The sequence below is a fragment of the Schistocerca piceifrons genome, chromosome 4 (assembly GCF_021461385.2).
Source record: "Schistocerca piceifrons isolate TAMUIC-IGC-003096 chromosome 4, iqSchPice1.1, whole genome shotgun sequence".
NCBI lineage: Eukaryota > Metazoa > Arthropoda > Insecta > Orthoptera > Acrididae > Schistocerca > Schistocerca piceifrons.
Window position 1 is genome coordinate 710,077,955 of NC_060141.1, and position 13,283 is coordinate 710,091,237.

Sequence of the window (13,283 nt, forward strand, 5' to 3'; positions counted from 1 at the left end):
GATGTCAGAGATTTTATATTTTACCAGATTCCTGATATTCATGGTACAGGAATGTCAGAGATTTTATATTTTACCGGATTCCTGATATTCATGGTATAATCGTGAAATGGTTGTACGGCAAAATCCACATTCCATCGCTACCTAGGAGATGCTGTGTCCCATGGCTCATGTGCCAACTATAACACCACGTTCAAACTCACTTAAATCTTGATAACCTGCCATTGTAGCCGAAGTAACCGATCGAACAACTGCGCCAGACTATTATTGTCTTATATAGGCGTTGCCGACTGCAGCGCCGTATTCTGCCTGTTTACAGTCTCAGTATTTGAATGCACATGCATATACCAGTTTCTTTGGCGCTTCAAAGTAGTTGTATGTATGGTGTCTGAATGTAAATATTGCTAAAGAACTCCCACCATAATGTATTATCTTCTACATCTACAACTACATCTAAATACATCTACAACTACATCTGCTCTACATCTACAACTATACTCTGAAAACTACCGTGAGGTGCATGGCAGAGGGTATGTTCCATTGTAAGAGTTGTTGGGGTTCCTTTCTGTTCCATTCACATTTGGAGCATTGGAAGAACAATTTTTTGAATGCCTCTGTGCATGCAGTAATTATTCAAATCTTTTTCCCCATAATCTCTATGTGCACAATATGTAGAGGGTTGTAGTATACTTCCACAGCAATCATGCAAAGCTGATTCTTGAAACTTTGTTAACAGACTTTCTCGGAACAGTTTATGTCTGTCTTCAAGAAACCTCCAGTTCAGTTCCTCCAGTGTCTCTGTGACACTCTCCCGTGGATTAAAAGAACCTGTGACTATTTGTGCTGCCCTTCTCTGTATACATTCAGTATTCACTGTTAGCCTTATCTGGTATGGGCCCCACACACTCGAGCAATACTCTGGAAATGGTCACATGAGTGACTTGCAAGCAATCTGTTTTGTAGATTGATTGCAGTTCTCCTGCATTCCACCGCTAGGCTGAGGTCTATCACCTGCTTTACCCACCACTGAACTTATGTGGTCATTCCATTTCATATCCTTACAAAGAGCTACACCTATGTATTTCTATGAGTTGGCCAATTCGAAGGGCGACTCACTGATAATATAGTCGTAGGATACTTGGCTTTTTCTTTTTGTGAAGTGCAAAAAAATTACATGCCTGAACATTTAAAGCAAGCTGTCAATCTCTGTACCACATTTAAATCTTATCAAGATCTGACTGAATATTTATACAACTTCTTTCAGAATGTACTTCATTATAGATAACTGCATTATCTGCAAAAGCCCTAAATTTACTATTAATATTAACTGCACAGTCATTAATATACAACATTATCAACAAGGCTCCCAGCACTCTTCCCCAGGGCACACCTAAAGTTACTTCTGTGTCTGATGTTGGCTGTCCATTCAGGATAACATGCTGGACCTCCCTACCAAAAAGTCCTCAATCCACTCACAAATTTCACTTGATACCCCATATAATCATACTTTCAACAATAAATATAGGTGTGATACTGATTCAAATGCGTTTCAGATATCAAGAAATACATCATCTATCTGACTGCCTTGATCCAAAGCTTTCAGTATGTCATGTGAGAAAAGTGCGAGTTGGATTTCACATGTTTTCGGAATCCATACCGGTTGGCATTGGGGAGGTCATTCAGTTCATGATACCTCATTATGTTTGAGCTCAGAATATGTCTAAGATCCCATAACAAATCGATGTCAAAGATATTGGGCGGTAGTTTTGTGGATCACTTCCACTACCCTTCTTGTAGACGGGTGTGAACTGTGCCTATTGGCAAGAAATGGGATTTTTTGTTTGAGGAGTCTATGATAGATGATAGTTAGAAGAATGGCAAACTCAGCTGAAAATTCCTTCTTGGGCGTGACTGTACAAATGTAGAGAAATTCTACCAGTCAATGTACATAAACGTTTCGTTTTATGCATTAAAAGCAAACATAAGTGGTTTAGCACTCTACGGATTTATCAAATTTTTTGAACTGCTACAAGGTTACATGTAGTTTCATACAGCTGAGTATACTGGCTTGCTCTTCAACCATTGCCATTCTTTTGTGCCTTTCTATCTCCTACAATAAATTAAGAGATATTCAGTGTACTTTTGTATGACATAATCATTATCAATCATAAAACATAAAAAGTATAAAATTTGTTTGCACATGATTGCACAATATTACTGAACACCACCTAGGAAAGGAAAGCATGTAACCATTGGCGAGGGGGAGGGAGAGATGGGGTACCATTATATAAAGCAAAGCAAGATCCCCGTGGTTACTGGTATCAGAGAGGTACCTGTTTAGATTATAATCAGGATTCAGGCACCCTTTTTTGAAAGAAGTCAAAATAATAGAAGAGCCCCATAAAATGCTGAAGTATGCTCAGAAAAGTAAGGTTAGTTTATTTTATCCAAAATATTAAAGGACTAAGGAATAATGTGGAAGATTTTCTTGTCTGTTTGGAAAATTTAGAGAGATCTAGAAAGATAGCATCTGGTGCACATCTGAGCACCTCATAACCACAGGGTTCGATTAGTTACATATAAAACATTACACTGTATAGCTTATTCATGCAGAACTAATATGGGAAAATACAGAACACAAGTTCAAGAACATTGGAAGAAGTTGATTTTGTAATGATTAGCACACAGAGAAGTGTGCTTGTGAATTGATACTGAAAAATAAATCACTGTTAATTGTATTGTAAGTAGATCCCCACTGGGAAATTTTTAACAGTTGTTGTGGAATCTGGATTGCTTACTATTTTCTCTATCAGACAGAAGCAAGCTGTTTTAGTCTGCAGTGACCTCAATGTAGATTTTCTAAAACTCTTTGATAGGAAAACCAATCTGCAAAACTTATTTGGGTCCTACAACTTGATCTGAGTAATTAACTTTTCGTTGTGGGTGGATAAAGACAGAATAACCCCAACTGATAAGTTTTTCTTTGGTGGAGCTCAAAGCAAGAAAGTAAATATTACCCAGTACCAAATGCTCCCGAGGCACTGTTATTTAGGATAAATAACATATTCCCTTATAGTATGGATTTTCCTCAGAGGAAATCGATTAAAATAATAATGAGGCCAGGACAAACGTTTTTAAGAATACACTCCTGGAAATGGAAAAAAGAACACATTGACACCGGTGTGTCAGACCCACCATACTTGCTCCGGACACTGCGAGAGGGCTGTACAAGCAATGATCACACGCACGGCACAGCGGACACGCCAGGAACCGCGGTGTTGGCCGTCGAATGGCGCTAGCTGCGCAGCATTTGTGCACCGCCGCCGTCAGTGTCAGCCAGTTTGCCGTGGCATACGGAGCTCCATCGCAGTCTTTAACACTGGTAGCATGCCGCGACAGCGTGGACGTGAACCGTATGTGCAGTTGACGGACTTTGAGCGAGGGCGTATAGTGGGCATGCGGGAGGCCGGGTGGACGTACCGCCGAATTGCTCAACACGTGGGGCGTGAGGTCTCCACAGTACATCGATGTTGTCGCCAGTGGTCGGCGGAAGGTGCACGTGCCCGTCGACCTGGGACCGGACCGCAGCGACGCACGGATGCACGCCAAGACCGTAGGATCCTACGCAGTGCCGTAGGGGACCGCACCGCCACTTCCCAGCAAATTAGGGACACTGTTGCTCCTGGGGTATCGGCGAGGACCATTCGCAACCGTCTCCATGAAGCTGGGATGCGGTCCCGCACACCGTTAGGCCGTCTTCCGCTCACGCCCCAACATCGTGCAGCCCGCCTCCAGTGGTGTCGCGACAGGCGTGAATGGAGGGACGAATGAAGACGTGTCGTCTTCAGCGATGAGAGTCGCTTCTGCCTTGGTGCCAATGATGGTCGTATGCGTGTTTGGCGCCGTGCAGGTGAGCGCCACAATCAGGACTGCATACGACCGAGGCACACAGGGCCAACACCCGGCATCATGGTGTGGGGAGCGATCTCCTACACTGGCCGTACACCACTGGTGATCGTCGAGGGGACACTGAATAGTGCACGGTACATCCAAACCGTCATCGAACCCATCGTTCTACCATTCCTCGACCGGCAAGGGAACTTGCTGTTCCAACAGGACAATGCACGTCCGCATGTATCCCGTGCCACCCAACGTGCTCTAGAAGGTGTAAGTCAACTACCCTGGCCGGCAAGATCTCCGGATCTGTCCCCCATTGAGCATGTTTGGGACTGGATGAAGCGTCGTCTCACGCGGTCTGCACGTCTAGCACGAACGCTGGTCCAACTGAGGCGCCAGGTGGAAATGGCACGGCAAGCCGTTCCACAGGACTACATCCAGCATCTCTAGGATCGTCTCCATGGGAGAATAGCAGCCTGCATTGCTGCGAAAGGTGGATATACACTGTACTAGTGCCGACATTGTGCATGCTCTGTTGCCTGTGTCTATGTGCCTGTGGTTCTGTCAGTGTGATCATGTGATGTATCTGACCCCAGGAATGTGTCAATAAAGTTTCCCCTTCCTGGGACAATGAATTCACGGTGTTCTTATTTCAATTTCCAGGAGTGTAGTTTACAAGAAATGACCTGGAATGAAATTTGTAATGAATCAAATGTGAACATTAAATTTAATCTATTCAATGATAAATTCACAATTTTTGAAAATAGCTTTCCACACAAGTTAATCTGAAAGGACATTAAACAGGCATAGAAAAAATAAACCGTTTAAGGGGAAATGTACCAGTAGAGATCCTTCAGTAACTGAAAATTACAAAAATTACTAAAGAATAAGAAGAAAACTATTAAAAATCCAAGGAAAATGATTGTAATGAAAGAAATCTATTATTCCAACAACAGACGTACGGTTATATGGGATGTACTGAAACAAAAGACAGCACATCATGACATAGGACAGGGTAACATCACTGTTGAACTGAATAGAAGGTCAATAAATGATGTGTCGCAGGTATAAAATACATTTAATAGTGATTTCTCAAATATAGTAGAAAGTACAGGGATGAACAGTTCAAGAGAAAAGTCAGTGCAGTATGTTGAAAAAGTAACTCTTATAAAATTTAGTCATGTGAATGTTTCATCGACTTCTTCTGAAACTCAAGGTATTTTTCCAGAGAGACTGAAATATCCATTGTCAAACCCATATTTAATAATGGTTATAGGATATATGTCAATAACTACCGACTATTTCACTGGTGATATAATTTTCCAAAATTTTTTTGGGAAGGTGATGTATTCTAGAATACTACCTCACCTTAGCAACAATAATATCCTCAAAAAATCACAGTTTTCGTTTCAGAAGAGTTGCTCTACTAAGAATGCCATTTAAATATTCACTCACCGAACTTCACAAGCATTAAACAATAAAACTGTGTCCATTGGTATTTTCTATAATCTATCTAAGGCGTTTGACTATGATAACCACAGTATTGTCGTAGATAAATTGAAGTTTTATAGGATTGATGTCAACCAACGTGTAATGTCATATCTAAGCAAAAGAATGCAGAAAATTGTACTTAGTAATTCAACCAATATAGTCCAGAGACGCTATAACAACTGGAAACAAATTACATACGGGGTTCCTCAAGGCTCAGTCGTAGTTATATATGAGTAAACAATCTTCTGTCTAACATGCAACAAGCAGAATTAGTAATTAGTTCATTTTTCAGATGACAACTATTGTAATCAATCCAAACATACATACAAAAACAGAAGAAATTGTGAAAAATTTCTTAAAAGCATCATTGACTGGTTTTCTGCAAATAATCTTTACCTCGGTTTTTAAAAAAGACGCAACAAATTCAGATCTTCCATCTATTGATACTACACATGGTGAAGAAATAGTAACTAGGGTAAAAGCTTCAAAATTCGTAGGTGTCGATATTGATCAGAATTTAAATTTGAAAAAGCATATTTTGGAACTCTTAAAACAACTTAGTCCAGCCACATTCACACTAAGAATCACTGCAAATTTTGTGGAGAGACAAATAATTATGTTGATATATTCTGCATATTTTCATTCAATACACCATGTGAAATAATTTTCTGAGGAAATTCTGCTTCAAGACAGAAAGTCTTCATTGCAAAAAAATTGCTGTAAGAATAATATGTGGTGCTCACTCAGGACCGTCTTGTAGACATCTGATTGAGGAGTTGGGCTTTCTGACTACTACTTCACAGCATATTTATTCCTCATAAAGTTTGTTGTAACTAATCCACTACAGTTCAAAAGCAACAATGATATACATAATTACAGTTCCAGAGGGAAAAATCACATTTATTACCTCACATTAAGAGTGACTTTAGCGCAAAAAAGGGTGCAACTAAAATCGACTACTTACCCAGCAATACAAAACGTCTGACAGACAGAAAAGTAAAATTTGAAAACAAACTGAAAAAGTTTCTCCTTGACAACTACCATTCATAGAAGAATTTCTATTATTATAATGTGTGAAAGATGGTTGGTAGGAATTATTAACTCCATCTGTATCTAAAAATCCTACAAACATTCAGCATGTAGCCATACTTACAAATTAATTTGCATTATGAATGTCAAATGACTCAGTCCACATCATTACGATTTATTGTGCAAAATGACCCATGGATCATGAGACTAACGAAAGGTAACAAAAGATAACAAAACTACACAGTGACCTGAAATGTTGCATAAGTGAATTCAAAACTGAGTGCTGCCCGTTAGGTTTTTAGAACCCTGAAATACTTCATCACATTTTCAGGCTAACTTGAAAAGTGGGTTGATATTGTGGTAAACACTCTGTAGAGCAGTGACCTTTCTCTAGCCTACCACATGATGTGCAGTAGGAACAACTGCCAGCCTATCCAGCCTCTCTGAGAAAGAGGGAGAGTCGTAATAAAATATATTTTACTTCTCTGACAGTAGATTCAAAGAATAAACAAATTTACAAATCATTTCATAAATCACAAAGGTCAAACTGATTGATATTCAGAAAGTAGATGAAATTAGTTGTCAATTAAAACATACAAACTAATTTTTCCCGACAGTCAGTTATCACCATTGGCTTCCCTAACCAGAGGCCTATTGTCTTGTGGGGGCAGAGTAGTTTTCTGAGCCTTGATTTAAAAATTTCTAATAATTTGCAATATGGTGAACAGCCATAATGGGTGTTTGAGCCATTATTTTGAATTCAAGATCACGGCTTCGTCATGGTGGAGAGACACTAGTCTGTCCCTCCCCTTTTGACGAGTTGCCGACACTTCAGGGATCCAACTTTGGAACCATGGGACAAGGCCTATGTTGGCCAGAACAAATCTTAACCGTCACTCTGGTTAGATTGGCTATGGGCTCCCCTTACTGCCAGCGGATGCGTACTATGTTGTGATACTCTCAGTAACAATACTGATGGGAGAGGCCCTCTTCTCTTCAGTTGCTTGCAGTGGTTAGTTGCAGCTGGTCTGTGAAGTTCAGTAGCGGCGAAACTGCCGCCATTTGTAAGCCTTTTCGCTTGCTTACTGTCCTCAGTAGCAGCCACGGAAGTTACAACTCCAGTTAGTACTGTTGCCCATTAAAGATAAAACAACTATGATTATTTCAGTCATGAACCATCACAAATGCAGTGGTTTGCGTATTGATTGGTAGGCGCAACTAAGCCAACCATGCTTGCTCAAAAGGACTATGTAATGCCCCTGCCAGGTTTCAGTTTATTGTACCTCATGAATAATAATAATAATAATAATAATAATTATTATTATTATTATAATTTTGCTCTTTTTTGGACGACTTAATAGAACATTCATTTCTATTCCAAACTGTTCTGTTTGTCGTACCCTGCAACAAGAGCCTCTCTATATCAGGTTTGTGCTATTGCTATGTTTGTAATATCTGATATTTTAATTGTAACAGGCTACCCTGCATTTCCATGTGTATCTTTATGAAAATATAAACAAGATTTTAACAGATCTGTCCAACTTGTGGTCTGCAGAATTTCCCTGTTGCCTCCTAAAACCTTTTAATTAACAATTAGAAATCCTTACCAAAGAGCTGAGGGCTGATGCTGCCCACAGTCAAGACAGCTGAAGATTAGCAGGTAGGGTCAAATATGTCTGTTAATTGGGAATCGGAAGTCAGGCAGCTATTGTAATTTCTACCACCTCTTTCGATACATTCGTTCTTTTAAAAGAGAACTGACAGAAGCAGCGTCATCCATAGACATGGCGACCATGACAGGACTTTGATTAATCAGTTTTCTGTAACTGCAGAATGTTATATAAGAATTTTGCCAGTGTCGCAATTTCCACCCAGTTTTTCAGCAGACACTCCTGACAAAGGGATCGTGGTCACAAGAACTGAACCTGTTTCCCACTAAACTGTACTATATGTGACGACCGGAATTTCATTGTAATTATTGGGAGAGTGTGTAGTTGTTGCTAAAAGCAACCACATGTTAGCTATGAGGAAAGGACTGAGAAACCAGGCAGGCAGCCACATCGACTAACATGAAAGAGCAGTTGTGCATGAGGACGACACTTCCCACCACACCTCGTCCAGGAAAGATAGACTTTCGTCATGGCAGCTACCGTTATTGGAGTGTAGAACATGCAGATGTCACCAAGAGGCAGAGCGACATCGAGATAACCACCCTCGTCGCCTCTGCAGCCCACGGCGCCACCTGTGATAAAGACACCATTCCGGTTTCGCCGGTTTCGACGTCGCCTCCATGTTCGATGCCACCTCCATCAGCGTGGGATGCATCACATGGCCTTCGACACCACCAGATGCAGACTCATATGAAAAGGCGAGTACAGCTTTGCAAGTACCTTTTGGCTGGGTGGTATAACGCCTATGTTGGGTCTGCTAATAATTACAGAATTAGGTGAGGCATACAAGGTGCAAGATGACAGAATAACCACGAATTTAAAAGCGCCAAATACAGAATCAAAGGAAAAGTATGAAAAATTAAACTCAAAATTGGTTCAGTAGTCTAAAGATTTAAAGGGCGCTATGAATGTGTTCACAGTAGCCCTCCAGGGTCACTGTCACAAGGTTTCGATACAATTAGCATCTCAGGCCCTAAGATTAAGGGCAAAGGATGAACTAATTAACGATATTCTCATCAAAAACAAGGGGTTGTTGGCTGATATCGACACAACTGAGTGAGGTCGAGAACAGGTCTACGTGAGCAGGTCTGTAATTTCTATTGCGTAGCAAATAGATGGCTAGCTAGTTACTCTAAAGTGGATAAGTGAAGAGGTGATGGAGGCTGGCACGGTGATGTGAGGTCAAATGGAACTTTTGTGTGAAATTGAAAGACGGATTCACACCACTGAAGAGAAATTTACGGAACTCAGTACTGAAATAGCAGAAAAGTTTACACAGAGTATGAATTGTTGGGGCAAGTATTAGAAAGTAAGTTAGACAACAAGCTAGTGAGTAAGGTGTTGAGCACTACAACGAGTCGGTAAACTTCTGAGTTTGTAAATGTTTTGTCATGAAGAAATTTTTGCAGACATTTCTACCTGTTGGAGAGACCGCTGCTTTCACCAAGAGGGAAGCCAAGGTAGCAGATTAGCGATAGCAGCCCCTCCCCATAGTCCTCGTTTGGCCTCTGTGTTGGCTGCTGGGCTGATGCAGGCAGCTATTGTCGTTCTACCTGCTGGAAAGACGCCTCTAGCAGTGATAATAAGCTCTGTGCATGAAACAGCTTTGTGGGCAGGCTCATTCACACAGACAGAAAGTGTGTCTACACTCCCTGCAGAATCGAATCCACAACCCCTGGAGCGTGGTGACCTGCCACCGATCCTTATTAGGATCCAGCTGATTTTCTGCAAAACTTTCAGAATTTGTACAATTCAACACAGGTTAGACACAAGTAGGTAATGATCTTTTCGATCGTCATTTGACTTGTGAAGTGAGCCTGTGCGACAGATCAGTGACAGTAAAAAACGCAGTGGGAGTAGGTCGCAACCACTTGTAAATAACAAATAGGGAAGATCTGAACGAGTGAGTAATCAAACAGCGAGGAGTACTGGGGGTCGCTTCCATCAGAGTGTACACAAGAGAGAGGAAAGTGATGTCCATCAAGTGGCAGGCACCAGCGGGAGGAAATGTAAGTGGAACCACTGGTGGCGCGATCCTCTACAACACATGACAGAAAATACCTGTAATGCGAAGCTGGTTATGATAGCTGTAACCATCCTGAAAGCCTAATCCCCACAACCCTTCGCCGAGTGACTGTCTACCAAGCGATAGAAAGCTTCGAAACTGTCAGTTAAAATTCTATGTTGCGAATCGTAAGTTACGTTTTTTTTACCATACATAATTTCATATACAAGTGCATCATTCGGTATGTTCCCAATAAAAGTAGTACATAATTTAGTTTCCGTTTTTTGAGTAGTAAAAGCGTTCATTCATCTAGTCATATTATGACATAAATAGGATAATTTTAAATAAAATGGAAGAGATCTATGTTAACACCATTATTTAATTGTGTTATTCTTCTAAATCTCGAATACTGTTGTAGGCTTTTAAAGAGACTCGGCAGGTCAAGATTTCATAATTCTTGAGAAAAAATTTCATTTCCTCAATTCTTTATATACATATTTTGTAATTTAACATGATCAAATAAAGAAGAATCAATTATTTTTTCCTTCAGTTTGGAAAACAACGAAAATAAAGTAAGGAATATCAAATTCTGCAGAATTATAATAATTAGGAATATCTAATTCAAAATTTCATTTTTCCACTTAATCCAGCAATTTCAATAGTTTTCGGTTCAGAGAAAGCAATAGGAAATTTTTGATTTTTCGCTCTTTTTTGTTCTAGTGCAAGCAAATACGCCATTTTACATTTAACGACTGGAACACGGATTTCCATTGATTCTACAACAATTTCTCCTTCTTCTGATCAACTCCAGCTCGATTACAATCAGCCCATCGAAAAATGGAATTGTTTGAACTTGAACTCCAAGCACAAATTACATCCAATGTTCGTCCCAAATTATTTCTTTAAAATATTTTAAAAATTCAACAAATATTTCTACTGGAGATAGTACTTCAGTTTTTACTTTTTGTTTTTCCATTACTGAGAATATGTCCATCCATAGTTAGTTCATTTGACAGAGACAACTGATAAAGATATAAATGGATGTTCTGTTCTAGACAGAATATTGTTTCTTTTTTAAATTGTGATAACATCTAACAGTTTTTCCAAGTAACTATTGATTAATTTTTTATTATATTTTCCATTGTAATTTGGGTAATCGGTTCTATGGGTTCCAATAATGCTGAAATTCGTATAAAATTGTGAATAATTAGAATATATCCATCTGTGTCTAATATTAACATTAATTTCTATTCCTTTGTTTGGAATATTTAAATTATTCTTAGTTTTTTCAATAACAGGAAAAGAGTAAAACCTAATTTTCAGTGTTATACATTCATAATGGTAAAATTTACTTTGTCATTTTTAAATAACTGTGATCGTTGATCCATAAAAGGCACTCAGATTGTCATTTTCATCAGTCATAGTTATTTATAAATTCTGAATAGTATCAAAAATTGGAATATTGACCAGAAAATATGTTCCTCCAAGTTCAGCATTTGGTTTAAATGAAGCAATAATATTAGTTTCTCTATGAAAATGAACAGTATGTTTTACAAACATTCCATCAGCTAGGTTAAAATTTATGTTAATTAAATTGAATGGCATCGTTTCTGCTAAATTAATACCAACATTTTTTGATTGGGTTCAATAATTCAACCATTAAAACCTAAGATCTGTCTATATGCTATCTGCCTTATCTATAAATAAATGAACACCACTTTCAGTAGTAACTCTATTTAAAATCTCAACTTCTTTAACGTGTATATTAGGTTTTTTTTTTGAATGAATGAATGTACAAGTTTTCCAAGTTTTTCAAACAGTATTGACTGACAGGAATTTCTATTGTTTCTTTGTTAGTGTATAACATGTCCTTGTCAGTGTAATATTCAGTGTTAAAAAGGTTGTATAAAAACCAACTAGTGAAATGATTTTATAAGTGTGTTGTAGAGGAACTGTTAATATTTTTTTTAAGAACTGATGCTTTGCGACTGAGTTGAAAAACACAATTCATTTATTATTAATAAAATATATTTACTTAAATGACTGATTGAGAACAAAAATAACAATTCTGTACTAGAAATTAAAAAATAAACAGAGTAAATGTTTACCAAAGCCTATTCAATGTTCAATAATAGGTTCAAGTGGTTGTGGAAAAGCAATGTTAATGATTGATAATTACATTCTAGCTTGTCTGAATATATTTTAAAAATTTAGATGAACTCTAACTAATTGTTTTGGTTGAATTGGAACAAAATTAACCATTTATACATTTATTCTAAATGCTTAAATCGACTGAAATATCAAGAATTTATGAAAAAGTGTGAAAAAATTGAAAAAAATAAATATTTTTATTGAAAATAGTGAATAAATTGTTCCTCTAGATGATTGTAAAAATAATTCAGTTTTTCTAGTTGACGATTTTATTCTTGAAATTTTACTAGAGGTAGACATAAAGGAAAAGAAGGAAAAGCTTGTTTGTATTTAAATTAAACACATTTAAAAATCCGAAACAATTAGTTAGAGTTCATCTAAATTTTTAAAATATATTCCGACAAGACGGCACAAATTTAATTCATATTTATCATGATTTGGATGGAGATGATTTAGGAATTTCATGATTTAAAAAAAAAGTGTAGTAAAAGTTGGAATAATGATGACTTTGGTTTTATTATCTACATCTATGCGATTACTCTGCTATTCACAATAAAGTGCCTGACAGAGGGTTCAATGAACCACCTTCAAGCTGTCTCTCTAGTGTTCCATTCTCGAATGGACACGGGAAAAATGAGCACTTTAATTTTTCTGTGCAAGCTCTCATTTCTCTTATTTTATCGTGATGATCATTTCTCCCTATGTATGTGGGTGTCAAATGGATGCTTTCGCATGTGGAGGAGAAAACTGGTGATTGAAATTTCATGAGAAGATACCATCGCAACGAAAAACGCCTTTGTTTTAATGATTGCCACTCCAATTCATATATCACGTCTAGGACACGCTCTCCCTTTTTCGCGATAATACAAAACGAGCTGCCCTTCTTAGTACTTTTTTATGGCATCCATCAGTCCCACCTGATGCAGATCCCACACCACACAGCAATACTCCAGAATAGGGTGGACAAGCGTGGTGTAAGCAGTCTCTTTAGTAGACCTGTTGCACCTTCTATGTGTTCTCCCAATGAATCACAGTCTTTGGTA